At 39.1% G+C, this 18,214-nt stretch overlaps 1 long non-coding RNA gene across 3 annotated transcripts in view; it reads right to left on the reverse strand.

The window, feature by feature from the left end:
* Nucleotides 1-18,214, reverse strand: part of LOC120757097 (uncharacterized) — a 123,748-nt gene that overhangs the window by 71,901 nt on the left and 33,633 nt on the right. For 2 of the 3 annotated variants that reach the window (XR_005702349.2, XR_005702355.2), the window contains exon 3: nt 6,031-6,191. This is a non-coding gene — a long non-coding RNA (uncharacterized LOC120757097). Of the gene's footprint in view, nt 1-4,955; nt 5,848-6,030; nt 6,192-18,214 lie in introns of those variants that run through there. The other variant, XR_005702350.2, reaches the window with a different exon arrangement.

The following is an 18,214-nucleotide window of genomic DNA, read 5'->3' on the forward strand; positions in this document are numbered from 1 at the left end:
AAGAGAACAAAAGCCAATTCCCAAATTCAGCCACTCAACAATCTTGACATCTAAGGATAAATCACATTCACCTTTTATGAGCTGGCACAAAGCCGCCGCACTAGTTAAATTTCACTTTAGTCTGCTAGGATTTTTGCAAGGACTCTTCTGGGTCTTTCCACAGATGTAATTTACCTCTTCCCAAGTAAGCGCCTGTACGTAACTCAAGCAACCAACAACTCACAGGAAGATCTCATTTGGTCTGATTATATCAGATCATCACTGACTCCTCTCTTTCAGACCATTCTAGTGCTACAATTTTGAATATAATTAGTAAATACTGAAAACACCTAGGTCAGAGCTTTGTGGCTTTGAAAAGAAAATGAGTCAATGCACAATTTCCTTCCCTTCTGCAACTTTAAATGCCTGTGAGGGGATTTTTGTTGAAGTGTGTCAGTGGCAAAATCAGGGCACCAGCTTGTTAAATAAACAATCAGCCCCCAAGCCATTCAAAAGGATGAGATTTCTCCTATCTTTTGTGAGTTAAGAATTATTTAGGTTTTGAATCCCTCAAGGCAAGGATGCAATGTGTAAAGCAGAAGCCCATAAGAGAAACATTTCACCCCAATTGCAAACCAAGAAGGAATAAGGCTTTTAAAAACAGATCAGAACGTCACACTTCATTAAACAACATCAGCCTTCCTTGTCTAATAAACTTCATTTTTCTATTGCATTTGTTTGTATTTATTTTTAAAAGGCAGCTTAGCTTCCAGATAAACGAGATATTAGGTGGCCAATGGCTCTTAGTGCCTACACTGTTAGAGGAACATCCAACTGGGAGGAAATCTCTCTCTTTTTTCTTTTGAGTCTAAGAGAATGTGTGGATATCATTCAAAAATAGCCCAGGCTGAATAGTTAAATACAACTGGTTGGAAAGAGACACCAAAGAATTCGCAGAATAAATTCATTCTTGTTTGTTAAAACATCCAGGATCTCATACTTGCTAAAGGTTTTATTTGTCTATACCTAGATACACGCAAATATATAAAGGATGGTAATTTTCCATGCGAATGCAGAGATTTGCAGAAGGATGCAAAGAAATCTGACTCCAGAACGGTTTCTCTCTTTCAGATTTGGTTGAAGAAAATGACACCTTAATGGAATGGCTGGCTGAAGTTCACAAAGCCTGAAAACAACTCTGGACCTGTTTTCAAACATTCATAGTTTCCCATTGTCATCAGAGATGAGTCTGAAGTTTCTTCAAGTTGAAGGATATTCAGACCCAGGATGGAATGATAAGAGAGAAGGTCAGCAATACATTGAGGTTCTAAATCTGAATTGAGCTGCATTCAAAAGCACTTGGATCCTAACTGTGTATAAGAGCACATTTATTTATTTTTAAATAAATCAGAGATAAGAAAGCCTACTGAATTCTCAGTCTAACTGAAACACGTGCATGAGGTGAGGGGAATGGAAATATTCTCTTATTACTGGATGAAAATTAGGGTTCCCTAGTGAGTCCCAGCAGAATCAGCTGCATCTCTTACCATGTTCAGTGGAAGTTAATGGTGACCCATCCCAACTGGGGCCCAAGTATATTATCTCATGGTCAGGAGACTAGATTAATTTTTTTCATTTTGCAGCAAATAAAGCAAATTTCACTTTAGGTAGATTTAGTGTGCTTCTAAAAGAGCAGAGAACACAAGAGGTTCTATAGGAAAAAGAAAGCCACATCTATAATTTCAGATCTTTTGCTTAGTAAAGAATAGTAAACTTTTCCAGAGATTTCCCCAGCATCTCTTGCGACCCTTGACTGCCTTATTTTGTGAAAAACAGAAAGAAACTTTATAAAAAGTTCACCACAATTTGTTACTGCTCAGCAGGAACATAATCTGAACTTCTTGCAGTGCTGTAACCCAATTTATTTCCCTGTCAGACCACTTGATGGATGTGTCTATAGAGTTCTCAAACAGGAGATAAAACTTTTCACCACTGAAGGCAGATAGTACTTTGCCTTTCATTTGCCATCCAAGGGTTCAACCATCACCAGCTCAGCAGGGCTTCACTAATCCAGTTCTCAATTTTTTGAGCAACATATTTAAGGTTTTTTTCATCTAGAATTAAAGAAGAAATAAAATATAAACATTTCCATAGGTGAAAATCTCCAGTCTCTGGAATCTGCAGCCTGAGCAGTATGATTCCTTCATTTTAACTCACAGCAATGCTGACCTTAAATACAGCCAAAGAATGAGTATTTAGACCAGCTGCACTGAGGCTCTGAGTGAGATGCGTGAGCCTGAAAAAGCAATAAACACATACACTCAAAGTTTTCCTAATATATTCTCCTTTATAAGAGTGCTAAAAATACTTCAGTGCTCAATGCTGTCTTCATCAAACTTCGAAAGGCACAGCCACACCTACATATGAATGGGAAATCCCCTCTGAAAAGGTATTAAGGCATTTTAATAACAATAGGTTTATGATTATTCTCACCTGTGCCAAATTTGTTTTTCTAAGCTTAAAGGCAGGTAATAACGTACTGAGTAGTGACATTATGCTATTATTTAAAACAGAGTATTGTGTAGCAAGTAATTCAACCTTTTCAATTTATAAAACCGGAATTTTTCAAGAAAAACCCACAATATATTGAATAAGTTTTGATGACCAACTTGTTTCAAGGGAACCACATCTAAAGGCAACAGAATCTAATAGAGATGGAGGATAGAAATATCTGGATACACACACTTTATAGCCAAGGTACTATATGATGATCATTAGCCTCCATCCGAATTCTGTGAATTGCGAGCAGACTGGAGAGTCAAGCATTCATGTCTTCCATACATGAAAGACAAAGAGCGACAACATTCCTGCAAGAGTTGTTTTAGGGCCCAGCAACATAAACAGTCCAGGACATAGAAATGAAACAGACTTTGCCATCAATACATTGATTAGTAAAAACTCCTAAGTGATTGCAAACAAGACTAAATGCAGAGATGACCACATAAAGAGCAAAGCAAGCTCATAGCACTGATTTTTTGAAGTCTACCTCAAACTTATCTATGGCCCCCAAGCTTTCCTCAGTATCATACACCAGCTTTTAAAATCAGCAAGTACTTTTTCTTCTTCATGAAATTAAGCCCTTTTCCCAAGGTCCCAGATATTCACTTAAGGCTGGAGAAAAGGAAATCAACCTTTGGTAGAACTCTGAATGCCAGGATAAAATTGCCTGTCACTGTATTCTGCTCCTCTTCCCCTAATCCCCTTCACCAGCCTAATATCAATATTCAAGCTAAATGCAGCTCATACTCCAGGGATATTTTTTTTCTTTTTTTAACATCTAAGAAAATGGGAAGCAACTTGGTCAGATCTGCATCTGATCTTCTAAAAGCTAAGAAAACATAACCCACAGCTTTAAAGATTATTCTACACCAGTTGGAATTAAATCATAATGAGTCTTTGCAGTCCAGAGTTCTTCACTGAGGGTCAGATCAGACACCACCCTTCCACTCTTTTGGATCTGTTGTTTTAATGAGACATGCTTTTCACCTTTGTGAAAGGTATAAAGCAGGCAACAGCAAATAAAAGAGAACCTCACTTAGATGCTATTTCCTCAGCAACCAAGTAACTGCCTTCTGGGAACTGTTGCAGAAACCAAAGTTATAGATAGTGCATTCAGAAGCCAAGATTAAAGTCCAAAAAAAAAAAAAAAAAATCATGTGTTAGAAACACACTTACTAAAGAAAAAAACTTTTATGCAGAAATCTCAGAAAATACACGCGTTATGCAGAGAATATCCTGAAAAATATGCAGCAGATGCTCTGATAGTCTTACACAACTTCCCAGAAGTTTTTTTACACAACCTCTTACTCTTCACAACTTCCCAGAAGTGGAGCTTTTGCTGTGCAAGTAAATACTATTCAGCATTTATGGTGATATCTCAATGTATCCAACAGCATATCTAAGTGTGCATAAAAGGTTTTTGCTCCTCTTGTTCCCAAAAAAGAAAGAGCTCACTGTTTTCCATATACTATTTGCTTCTCCATGGGAATGCCACCAATACAAAAACTGCCATATCAACAGCTGCACAGTCTTCCAAGCTTCTCTTCTTAAGTCAGAAATAACACTGAGAAGATGGTTAGGTCACCAGATTCACTGCATTAGAGATGATGTTGCAAAATCGGAAAAACCTTAATCAATATAAATGGCTCAATAAAGCTTGACCGGCATCAAGACTGAAAAGACTATGAAAAGACTGGAGTTGCAGAAAAGATGATAGCATTGATTAAGGTGTTAAGAGTCAAGATTTCTCTCTCCCAACACCCAAGGGCAAAGTTTACTTAAAACAAAAGAAAAAACGACAGTATGAGATGGAAATTTCTCCATTTTCTAGTGTTGACTGAATTAGGTTGGCTGAATAACCTCTCTTTTAACTATGTATAACCTTTTCTGCCCACAACACCTCCATTCCCTCAAACCAGCCCTCTTTTAGTCATTGTCCAAATACTTTGTCTTCCACACCTACTGAAGGTTCCCACTCCAGAAATCCAAACTGGATCTCAGTTCTCAGTTTTCCTCTGAAAGATACTTCTCTAAGGAAATCATCTCACAGCAGAAATTGCACCTTACTATTTTCCGTCTTCATTACATACATCTTAAACATGACTCTCTCAAGCTCCCCTCCTTTCAGATGGGATCAAGTGCACTACAAAGTCTTTGTCCTGAATGAAGCAGGACTACAAGGCAACTTTTCATTCCAGGGTAATGCATTTCAGCAAGTAAGAACTGCAGTACTGCATTGACGGGTAAATTAGAAGACTTCATTATTTTAGTTCAAATGTTCACATGTTGACAAATATTCACTTTGAAACTATTAGGTATGTCTACAATGCTATAAAAACAGTACTTGCTACCAAAAATATTATAAAAGCCTATAAATTATTTTAATATTAAAGTTTGCTATCAAGTTTGCATAAGCATCTGTGAAATTCCAGTCAATCTAAGACATAAAACTAGAAGTTCTACTTCCACACTTATTTCAAAAGTCAAGAATTATCATAAAGTTCTTAAGAGTTTAGATGTAGTAAATTTGTGTTTAGGAAAAACATATCTATTTCAGATTTGAAATGCCTGCAAAATCAGACTTCTGACTGCAAATAAAGATTTCATTAAGCAGTTCAATATCCATCGATATACATGAAATTTATTTTAATCTTTTTCACACTGCACGTCCTAGTTAAAAATTTAGCAGGTTTAACACTCAAGATGGTTATTCCACAATCAACACCAGAATCATATTCGTGCTTTTGCAATGCCAACAGCTATTGTAAGAAAAAGATATGTTACAAATTACTCTAACAGCAGGATTTTACAATAGATGAACATGGGAGTAATTTATAATGCATTTGTTGCTATTAAAAAACAAATAAACATTTATAGTCTGTGCTAATTAACTTTACTGCTGAATTAGTAGTATTCCTCACTCTTCTTAATTAGAAGAAATATTGTAAGTATGGCATTAAAGTCAAACCCTTCAGTGCAGTAAAGGCTGACGCATTTTAAAACCTTTCTCATCCTCTAAAACTCATGGAGCTTTTGGAGGTACATGCACCAGGTTCAGTACTAGCACTCTCGACCACACCTGAACATGTGATAAAGCAGTTTAAGGAGGAAACATCAAATAAATTACCATACTTTGAGCACAAAAATCTAAGTACAGCTATTAGTAGACCTGCCTCACCCATAATCAAGCAAGTCCCTCCTGGTCCAAGGCAAGGAAGTTGATATACCTAAATCCCAGAGCACATTGTAGTTGTAGCCAAGCTGAATTTGCACTTCCACGGACAGATGTGCTGGGACAATCTCCATCAGCTGTCACAAAGTATACAAAGTATTTGCATCATGCCTCAATAAGCATTTCACTGTTTTGTGGATTTTTTTTTTTTACCTTGTCTTGCAGCTGCCAGTCCCAGTAGTACTTTGTGGCAAATCTAAAGACACTCCCAGCTTGTTGTCATGAGAAAAAACAACAAAGCAACAAGTATATCATCTTACCTTTACTGAAGTCAACAGTCATATCAGGATTGAGCCTTTGTGAAAGCAGAAAAGCAGCTGACATTAGAATCTCTGAAATATCCATTGGAATAATTATTTTTCTTCTTGGTAAATAGAATAGTCTCAAAGGTTAGGGCTGTGCTCAAAAGGTAGCAAAGAACCTGTCAAAAGAAAGAGAACAACATGGTGAATGAACTGTGTTCCCCACATCACTTTTAGGAAGGGTTCCTCAATTTCCCCAATTCCCTCTTGAATGCCAACAAAGTCAGCAGGCAAGATAGAGAGTAAATTCTGCTTTGCTCTTCTCTAGATACACTTATGCACATCCTGAATGAGAGGGCAGAGTTATTAATTAAAACTGTTATTTATGTCAATTATATAGTAGTGAGAATTTGCTGTAATGCCTCAAATGCCGGCACACTATGGGCAATACTTAAGGTTTAACCTAAAAGTTAAATTGAAATAGCAACCAAAAGAGTGTCTACTACAGCCATGAAGTGACGGCTGATAATCTTATCTTTCAGGAGTCAGATACTTCGGTGCAGATCCCTGCACATAATATCTGGTTTTAATGTTACGATTTAAAAGAGATCCAGTAGACTTCCTCCATGAGAAACCATATTTCTACTGTGCTAAAAGGCAGAATGAGATCCTACCACAGACAAATACAAATGCCAATGCTTACTGTGTCATAAAAATATTCCAGGACTGGATACCATTTCCTTTAATTTAATTAAAGCATTACAATTTTTCTCATTCCCAAGTAACCTGATTTTTATCAGCTTACCTACCAATATATGCCACTCAATATTTTCAAGCTTTTTTTTCTTTTAGATGGGAAAAGCAATTACAAGCAGCTTGTCAAGCACATGATTCTGTAAGTGCCATTTCATGAACACTGAAGACCATGAGGTTCAAAACCTTGAAGCCAACTTATTGCTTGCTCTTTTCTCCATCTTCAGTTTCATGCCTTGGAGAGGGATATTGTAATAGAGCTCTAACATTAAAGTTTGCTCCATTTAGTTTGGATATAATGGTTCTAGGAAGAATACCATAAGCTTGGAGGGCTTAAGTGAGAAGACCTCAGACCTTATAGTAGCTATGAACACATGGATCAAGTACTTCAGAATGCTATCTATACTCACGTTACTGAAGCTCTTATAAATATTGACAGAAATTTTAAGGTTTGCTTCTGAATCAGGCAAAGATGTTGCCCCTATTAAAAAAATATGGCATTGAATATATACAAATGTGAATGCACATGAGCACATTTTTATAGGACCATCTTCAAAAGCTTAGAAAGTGTATCATATATTAAGTTTTCCAGTGGTTTGACTGCCACATAGCCACCTTGTATTACAAAAGGACATGCACTACTGTGACATTAGACAGCATAATGCCCAGAGAAACTGAGCAACTCACCTGAGCTTGTTTATGAACTAACCATGGTTATAAGTCTATGCAGATAATCTAGTATTTACTGCATTGCTACTGATTTGTTCAAGTGTGAATAAATCAAGAGTCCAGTCCATGTGCCTTGAAGATTGACACAGACCACATGGCAAAGCAAATTTAGAATTCCTTGTAGTGTTCACAGTTGTACAGATGTTGACCCTAACTATCTGCAAAGAAGCTGATCAACCCTTTAACTATGGCTAACAAACCAGAGGCAGATGCGTGACCAGTACAAGTGATACAAACATTCAAAATGCCCAGACACATGGAGCTGGCACCACTTGTTCCTTCCAGGAGATGGTAATCAATGCAAATCTATGCATTAGTTAGGAGGTGTTTTAATTCCAATAGTAAACATTCTGTGATTGATGAATTTTTCCCAGCTGTTGTCTACATAGCTGCTTAATTAGAGCACGCTGGCAGAGGCTGTTAATCCTTCACCGAGTTGCCGACTCCATGGCATTCCACTTTCTGCAGGGCAGGGTGACAGTTGGTTGAGGGACTTGGGTGCCTGATCAGGGGACCTAACACTTGGCAAAGGATCAACGTGTTAGATGACAAGCCAAATTCCAGCAGCTTCCTAAAAATACTAGCAGGCTGACAAAGTGCCTTAATTGACACTGCTGCCATCTTTGATGGAGACTGGATCTAAAAGCAGAAGAATGTCTACTTCATGTTACTGCTCCTCCCAGAGAAGAGGAGTGCCAGTCAGCCATCAGTACCAGGAAGGAAACAAAATCAGCTGCCTTTGAGAAAAAACCAAACCAGTCCAAAGCTCTGGAATTTGCTTTAAGTATTTGACCTCCTGGATCCATATGATTCCCTTGCTGGAAAACTCCATCAGGGAAAGAATCCCTGGCTTAGGGATCACATGACATACACCTAACCAGGGCCTTAGTGGTGGAGATTCCCAAATGGGTACAATACAGGGGGAGTCCACACAACTCCCTCGCTGAAGTCTTTAAGGCCTGACTCAAGGAATGACATCCAGAGGCCAGCAGGATGCTTATTTTCATCCACCCACTGCATCACAAGAGGCAACAGAACTGCCAGTTGTGAAAACAGCTCCTGCACCACACATCTCTCCATGAAAAGCTGAGATTTCCAACCTTACTCCACACGTGCCAACAGTTTTTAGGTGCTGTCAAGCTCAGTAATATTCACACTGGTCATTTAATAGATGAAAGCAACTTACTAACAATCCCCTGAGCCAACTAGGTATTTAGGATACCGACCTAAAACTGAAAAGAAGTAGAAAGCTTCCTATTTTTAACCTTAGTCTTGTTTCATAGAGGCTGTTAGAGATTAAACTCTACAGTATCAAGAGGTTCAGAATCCAGTCATTAAACTGGGTCCCTGGAATCAATCAAAATCCATGTCACAAACAAATAAAAACTCTTATTGTAGTATTCCAGCTGCAGGGAAAGTTACCTTGTCAGCAGCATAATCTTTTATACTGAATGACAAGTTATACTAAATGTCCAAATTCATCTATGTGCAACTGCATTCCCATTGAAAAGTTTATGAAAAATTAAAGTATACCGGTCTAAGAATAATTTATTAATTATTTTTAACTCCTGGGTACTTAAATCTCAATTTGCCACTAAAGGTCTTTGATGTCAACTAACAAATTCAATCTCAACTGCAAAATACATCCAAAAACCTTTTTCCATTAGAAAAAAGGCCTTATCCCCTTTTTCAACAGTAAACTTTTCAACTCAATTAAAAATGCTTGTGATTTACTGCTTTATTATGTCATGCCGATATAAAGGAGAAAACACCTGTTCAAAAGATGACTGTTCTGGCAAGTGATTTAAGCCTGGTACCAGAACTCCCCTCATGGGTTATGGTTCTTCACATGTGGTAACTGCTTCTACACAATGAATTAAATGAAATACCAGTCTCACCAAATCCTTACCCCAACACAGGTACTTAGTTTGTCCAAGGTAGTGCCATAGTCCGCTTATTTTAAAAGAAAATAACAAATGAATGCAGATTATATGAGAGGTTGTGAGAAGAGGCTTAGATTCTGTCTCTCTCCTTCTTTACCTCATCCCTAAATCTAAAACAAGACAAACATGTTTTAGTATTTGAGATTATTTTAAAGAAGGGGTTATGCCAAAAATTCTTTTTGTTGCTTAGAGGCTCAGCAGCCTAAAGGCAGCTAAAACAACATCACTCACTACTCAACTTCCTATTTATTTCTAGCAGAGTTACAAAAGAAATAATTCATAATGTAGGAAGAAAAGTCATGAAAGAGCCAGGCAAAACTTGCAAAAACCAGCAGTGCCAAGTCTTACACCATCCTATTCAGCAGCTCTGCTAGATGCTTTCTTGCAGCAATTCAAATCTTGCAAGCAGTGACATGGAGCTTACCTTATCATTTGACATAATACTTTTCTAAAAGACAAATTATCAACTTCACAAGCTTAGGAGAGATTTCCCTGCAGCTGTGTTACCTGATGAACACTTTACTGAACTTACCAGAAAGCTGAGAAAACAAGACAATTTTATAACCAAAGAAGACACAGCAAAACTTTCCCTGGTTTTAGCAATAGTAGAATTCTTACATCCAGCATTTCACACCTGAGTACGAGCTGTACATGAAAGCAGAGCCTGACCCTGTAAACAGTTATTCCAGAAGTTTAATGTCTGCTTGGTATACTCTGTCTGCATACTTCATGCTCTTATTTATCTCAACAGCTGAGAGAAAAAAAAATACAAGGAGAGAACAGAGAGCTGGAAGGAAAAAAAAAAAAAAAAAAAAAAAAAAAAGGAAGGAACATGAAGGGGCTCATTTATTCACTGGGAGTTGAATCCCCTGGAGGCAGCAGCAACCCGTTTCCTTGGCACCAGGTATCCATTACAATACAAAGTAACAAAGAAAACCTGTGAGTAGTGTTGCACATACCCCACAGTTTTTCCATTATGATCACAGGCTACTTGGAGTTCATTTCTCCTGATTCCCATGTTGTCCTACTCATCATTTAATGCACACCAGTACCTCCAGAGTATAATCAGTCATACTTCATTGTTTTGCAATTTCTCCTGTATAAATGAAGAGATTATATGCATCTCCTGATTTTCTTAAATGATATAGTAGACAGTACACCATGTTAAGGCTCACCAAATTGAGCCTTAATATCAAAGAAATCATCACTTAAGAATACCAAAATAAAATATATACCAGATAGACAATTCAAAAATCATAACACTTCACAGTACCTCTGCTGCTCTTCATCTCTTCCATAAACATAGGTTTTGAAACTCCCACAATAAGTTATAAGGTGATGATTATTCAGTAGATTTTGAAACAAGATCTCCCATGTCCTTGCGTGCCTTTTGAATCTGATCACCTCTCCAGAAACAGTTGTTTTTGTCAGGACACCAAATTTTCTGCATAAACTAGTAAGTGGGTGAATGTAAAGTTTTTCTAGTAATCATTGCTGTATGAGTGTCTTAACGTCATGTTTTTCCAGCTAAAGCAGTATGTAAGTTTTCAATAGTGCCAGCTCTCAAACAAGCCCCACTTCCCCAGAGATCAAGTCTCTGCTGTTTGCCACCAGCCCAAGAAGAGCCTCAGGACCAGCATCTTCCCACACACCCTTCTTACTCCACTGGCCACTGTCCCTCACCTTCCCTGGGCTGGAGCTTTGAGCTGCAGAGACATCAGCTTTCCCCAGGATAGGATTTCTCATGCCAATAAGGGCCATTTTGTCACCTGCTCCACAGAATAAGCCAGAACCATGTAACTCACCGCATATTGATCAAATGCACATCATTCCTCATATCTCCTTTCATACCCTCACTACTCACCTAAGACACAGCTTGTGCTGATGAAAAAACAGCATGAAAAATGTCCAAGTTTGCTATGTAACACTGCAGAATGGTTAGGTCTTGACATCAGCTTCACAAATAAGGAGAGGGATAATGCAAACAGGTCACTCTTGTGTTGTTTTAATTTTTTTATGTCTATCAAGAAACAAATCCAAGGTCCCAAAAGTTTAGTCTTTAATGCACTCAGGCCTTTGCCTATCCAGCAGCTTTGCATCCATTGATACATAACTTTTCTCCTTGTAAAGCACAGGATTAGCGCACTGCATACAATTTGCAGAGAAGTTCAGGGAAAAAAAAAAAAAAAAAAAAAAAGGCAACTCTCCTCATACATCTCTTTTAACACACCAGGGACTGGAGGCAGAACTTTCTAAAGTCTTTGCACAGTAGCCATTGAAAAGCAGAGCTGAAGCTGGCTCTGATGCTCTGACCTGGCCTTTTTCTTTTTCTTCCTCATTCCTAGCAGAATTACCCACCTTTTGCTGTTTTCCAGCACAATTGTCTGTATGGTGGGCTCAGATGACAGAAGATGTTCACCCATCTTGGAGTCTGGACAGCCAGGTTTTCAGAGGAAAGCCTGTGGGACTATCAGGACAGCTGGTCCCTCAAGAAGCACCCTTCTGTTTTCAGTTTCCTTCCCTCTTTCCAAGTCAGACAGGAAATATCTAATAATCCCAAATTCTGAAGTCTCAAAGGAACATAAAACAGCCTCTAAGGTGAATTTATTAACAATCTGATCTAAACACCAACAAATCCAGAAACACCCTAATAACATTTGTAAGGAAACTAATTTCAGACTTTAAAGATGGATTTTTGTGCCAGCACAAGATTCAGAAAAAAAAACCTTACTGAAAGCAGTTACTTTTCAAATACCAAACCATAAAAATTCAAGGCCAAAACAAAAGCATGTGTTGATCCATTAAGACTTAAGCACACCAAGGCACCATGTGAAATCAAAATTCCTATTTTTAATACCCTGAGACTGACTCTAATCTTCAATGCTGGACAAAGAGGGTGAAAGAAATTGTTTTCAGTCAAAAAACTCCACAGATTTCACATGACTTCCACATGCACAATGCAGCCCCTTCCTCCACTGAGCCAAGAACCTGCTCCAGTTCCTATATTAGGTATCACTCTCCTGCCTATCACAGAACTTTAGTGCTCTGACAAACAGTACTCAACACACAGATAACCACTTTGGCCCTGGATACCCTCTCATAGTCTCAAAATTTAGAAGAACCCTCTCTTCCCATGGACATTATTTAAAATTGCTGAGCTTTGTGACAAAATCACCAGTAAATGTGTAAAGAAAGGCAACAGCAAAGAGACTGTCAGCATATATTCCTTTTGGTTCAATGGAGTTGCTTCATACTTAAAACAGTGCAAGTGAAAACTGAATTAACTGCTCTAAAATTATCGTGAGCAGTCCTATTATTCTCTATTTTCTCCAGAATAAAGCTGTGTTCTTATTTTGAATTGTTTCTATGCACAATTGTTCCTTCCATAGCCAAAATATTTTTTTCTCTAAGAAACCATTATTATAACTTTTTCTTAATTGAGTTTTTCAAACTCAATGCTTCTAACTTTATCTAAAATTACCTTTAAAAAAGCTACTGCATTTTCTTGGTGGAACAGAGAAACATTCTACTGAAAAGATGACGACAGCATCTAAAGATGTCATAGGAAAAAGGAGAAAAAGGAAACATGGAAACAAAAGGCAGCAAGAAAGAAAAAAGCAAGAGTTACTTCTCACAATTCTCTGTTATAATGGAACCTCACTTCTAACCACTACCAACAGGTGATTCTTGCTGCACAAACTGGCAAAGTTAACACGCAAACGTTCACCATGTTACAAAAAAATATTGCCATACTGGCCTTCATGAGCATGATGTCAAAGACTTCCAAAAAAAATGTTGTTATCCTGCTGGTGTGAAGTGACAAATAGAATAAATTTGTATATTTAGGTTTTGAGTTGATATAAGGAATTTATGTAGGTTTATTAAAATAAGCAATCAGAGAATTTACACAAACTCCTGTGCTCACATGCCTATAATACAGCCTTTTTTAGTACCATTTTTTATCATCACTTCCCTCCACCAGCTCCCTCTTGTTATATCTGGTCAGAACTGTATGCTTTCACCCATGCCATGTAAGATACCAAGGCCACAAGCCAAATTCCACTCTCAGTTACACAGATTCCATCTTTAACGTCAGAAGATTCGCACCAGTGTAAACCAATAATAGATTTTGGCTGCCCTTATAAACCTGAGTTTGGCAGGTGGACGGAACAGGATTGGAAAGTTGTATTTATTTACCTCAGGAAACTGGAATTCAGCTTAAAAGAAATTTGAAAGAAGTTTTATGGGCTAAAAAGCTAATCTCTAACAGAACTCCCCACAGCATAAAATCATTAGAAAGGACAGTTCTTGCACAATTCATTTTTATGCCCTTAATTCCTGTTTAGAAGTCCAGAAACAAACAAGCAGGATACTGCAGAGCAGAGGCAAGGTGCAATTGTATCAAAGGCACAGGGGTAGGACTTGGAACAAGCATTACTTATTGTCAGCCTGGCTGCTGGTGAAGGGTTGCCATTCCCCCGTGGCTTCTGAGAGCGCTGAATTACAGATACAATGGCAGGGAAAGGAAAGGGAGGTAAAAATAAAGTGCCCTTTGAGAATTTTTAATAAGCCTAACAAAGAAATCATGCAACTTGGGAAGATGTAGATCACTTCCTAGCTGAAAAGCTTATTATTTATGCAGTATAGACAGCTTCTTCAAAATCGCCATGGAAGTCATTAAGAATACAGTTTTTAATTTAGCAACAAATGCAGTATATGACGTATATAAATAAAATGTATAAAAACTGGAGTGAAGACAGATTTTCAATGTCAAGACACCATTAAATTGCAAGTAACAGTCAAGCTCTATATTATCATTAGAAGGTCGGCTGCTTCTTCAAATTAGTACCCCTGGGAAAGCAAATAACACATTCAAAAAACAAGCGGCTGGCCAGTGCACCCTAACAGGCTTAAGATCAACCAAGGGAGGATCACTGTAGTGAGGCAGAGGTACAGCAGAAACATAGCATTACTTCACCAAAACAGATATTTAACCCTTGGTAACCCTACAAAAAACGCAAGTGTTAGGCAGAAGAAATGAGCCAGTATTTTAGGGAACAAGCAGTAGAGCAGAGAGGAAGATACCCACAGGACAGCAACACAGTAGATGTGGCTGAGAGGAATGTGTGGAATTAATAAGAGTGCTTCAAAACTGTGCTTCGAGATGCAATTGGCAGATTTGCCATCCACAGAAGTTTGAAGTGTCCAGACTCATTTAAATAAAGAGCTAATTAATAGTACTGGGATGGTGACTGTCACCCACTAAGAAGAGAAGCATTGAGATTCAATGTCCAAGTCAAAAGATTCACATGGATTATGCAGATTCAGTTCTATTGAGAAGGATGGTGTGAAGTTGTTTAAAGAACCTTCTGTAAGATGCTTCCTTCAAACTGGATAAGATCTGGAGGCAGATTTGCTTGGCAAGGTTTTGCACCAAGTCAAAGTCATTTAGCTCCTCTGCATCAGGGAACCTTGGTGCACTTATTGCTGATTCAACAAGTGATCACAATGGAGCTTTTGAGTTTATTTCCATAATATTTAGGAAGCTCCCATAGCTTCAAGCCACACAGCTTACTAGACTCAGGCAAACATGAACACTTTACAGCAGAGCCAAGCCAAAGAGCTTAGCTGGGATCAACAAGCTGTTAGAGCTGACTACACACATTTGAAAAAAATATTACATAAAGTGATATGTATCTAAGGTCACTGCAGGAGCCAGGAAGCAGTGCCAAGACATTCTTGCAGGCTTCTCCCTTCCTTGGCTTGCCCTCATTCATGGACAGAGAGCCCAGCCCAAGCCAGGGCTCAGTGGAAGTTTCTGCTGGCTTTACCCGCCTCTGACGACTGTTGGGTCATGTTGCAGAGTCACTTATATATTTAGATGAACAGGTGGGCAGCCCCATTTCCAATTTAATCAAGTTAACACTTTATATTTCTTCATGGTTTCCATATTCTAATTAGCTCACTGTTGCAAACTGGGGGATGGGCTACTACAGCCTGTTAGAAGTTACAAATGCTATTTCTTTACAAACACTAACATTTTCCTTCTCTTTACAGTAGGAATTTTCAGCTCACAAACTGGAAAGCCCACGACTTATCTAACATCCCATATGAAGATTTAATAGTAAAAAATGCACCAAACTCATGAGAGTTTAAAATTGAGAGGAGATAAAAATTTAGCATTACTTTTATATAAAGAGTTTATCTGTTAATGTCATACTAAACACTGCCAGTTTCCCACTTCTTACTGGTAATTCTACAGGATTACAAAAAGTTCATAGAATGGTTTGGGTTGGAAGGGGGCTCAAAGATCAGCAAGTTCCAAGCCCCTTGCTAATGGAAAGGACACCTTGCACTAGACCAAACTATTCAAAGCCCCAGCCAACCTGCCCTTGAACACCTGCAGGCACAGGGCACTCACAGCTTCTCTGGGTAACTTGTGCCAGTGTCTCTATCTTCTCAGCAAAGGATTTCTAGCTAATATCTAACCTAAATCTACCCTCTGTCAGCTTAAGCCCATTGCACCTTGTCCGTCACTACATGGCTGTAAAAGAGACTCTCTCCACCTCTCTTGGAAGCCACCTTCAGATATTGGAAAGTTCTCTAAGTTCTCCCAGAGCCTCACTTTCTCCAGGCTAAACAATTTCAACTCTCCCAGCCTGCCTTCATAGGAGAGGCACTCCAGCCCTCTGAGAATCTTCCTCGTCCTCCTCCAGACCCATTCTAACAAGTCCCCATCCTTCCTACCCATCTTCTCCTCACCAGAACTGGATGCAGAACTCTAGGTCAGGGCACCCAAGACAAGAGCAGCAGAATCCCCTTCCCTTGTTCTGCTGGTCATGCTGCTTTTGATGAGGCCCAGGATGCTGTTGGCTTTCTGGGTTGCAAGGGCACATTGCCAGGTCATCTTGACTTTCTCATCAGTCAACACCCTCAAGTTCTTCCCTCAGGGCTGCTTTCAATCCATACTCCGCCTAGCCTTTATTTATACTTGGGACTGTCTCCACCCGAGTGCAGACCTTGCCCTGGGCCTTGCTGAACTTCAGGAGGTTTGCACAAACCCACCACTCCAGACTAAGTCTCTCTGGATAGAATCCCACCCTTCCAGGCCATGTCATTTGGCCTTCCAGTGTGTTGACCTCTAGAAATTTGTGTTCAATTCTTAGAAGCAAAGGCACCATGTCCTGCAATGGAGGTCTCAACAAAGCCTGGAGAGCCCTTTTTGGCCTCCCCACTCCCTCTATCTGGAGATAATGCCCTGGAGACTCTCCCCCACAGCATGAGAAAAATCAGAGTAACATTCCTCAATATATTATGTCACCAGGCTGGCAGAAGCCCAGGACTCTCCACCCGCAGCATGGCACCTCTCCCTAGCAGAGCTCCTGCAATCCACACATCTTTCTCAGAGGTCTGGAGCCAGACAGCACAGCCAGAGTGTGCCAGACACTCATCTCACCTGAGTGCATGACAACAGAACCTCTGGGCAGCTCTTCACCTCACCTTGGGACACCTAGTTTCTGTCAGTGCAGTCCAGCCCTGGGGGTAAGTATTTACTTCATCATAATTACTGGAACAGAAAGAAGAATGAAACTAGAGTAGCCTTTTCAATGAAACCAGCAAGACATCCTACTCCCTTACAGCACACCAATTACTTCTTTCTATTTCTACAGAAAGCAGAATTAGCTTTCTGGTCTTGGGGATTTTTTACGACACTAGCTCAGATTCACCACAGTAAGTCACAAGGGTATCAAAGGTGTACTTGCCCTGTGGGAACCTCAAAGTCTAACTGATGACTACAAGCATTTTCCCTGTGTTTTAAAAACCTAAGATTTGATCATCATAAATTGCTGATGGAAAACCACAAGTGATAGTCTCCATTTTCACTCATGTTTTATGATAATTTAAAATAATGGTGGTAGTAAATGTGTTCACAAAATGACATGATGAGCAGGCAACTCTTCCCATCGTCCTGATGACAGGTAGGGTTAATGTCAGCAGTGTAAAGGATAATTAATCTTCTGTCAGTGCAGCTGCTTCACATAATTTTATCCTAATAGTGAATATCATCTCTTTGCCAAGTGAGTTTAAAGGAGTAGAAACAGAACACCACATGCAGATGTAGTTTACCATGATCACTTCCACCCTCATTGTAGTGAGTTCCCTAAACTCACGAATTCACAGCTTTCTGGTGCTGTTTTGTTCTTATGAATGTCTGAATAAATTTGTTAAATTTACTGCCTCTAGTGACAGGAGCCTCCTCTGGGCCTTCTAATAAAAGACATGGCCTTTGGAACTCAGGGTATAGAATCTAAGTTTTCATTTGAAGGCTTTGTAGATATTTTTAAAGCAATATCCATGTGGCATCCAGCTTGTTCACACGTTGAGAGATAGGACTTTCATAAATCTCCTACTCTTGCCGGAATATGAGGAGGGACAGTAAAATAGCCAGTGAAACTGATTTATAGCATGCAAATGAACCATCTCTAACTGCTCCCACCACCCAGATGGAACTTTTCCCCCTACAGGCAGAAAGTTGTTCTTTTATAAACAGCTCCATGAGAGGTAAAGGCAACTCATCCTCCTCTATCATTCAGGCATAGTGTTTATGAGAAAATTGTAACAGAAAAGGTAGAAACCTTTGAAAAAAGCCTCTGAGATGGAAAGTTCATGGAACATCCCCAGAGAAGCTGGAAGAAGCTGTAGGACATCCCTGATTGCTGCTGTTGCTTTTTAACAGAAAGGCAAGTGAGACCCCCCCCACCCCGCCAGTTTCCATG

Source organism: Hirundo rustica, chromosome 10 (assembly GCF_015227805.2).
Source record: "Hirundo rustica isolate bHirRus1 chromosome 10, bHirRus1.pri.v3, whole genome shotgun sequence".
NCBI lineage: Eukaryota > Metazoa > Chordata > Aves > Passeriformes > Hirundinidae > Hirundo > Hirundo rustica.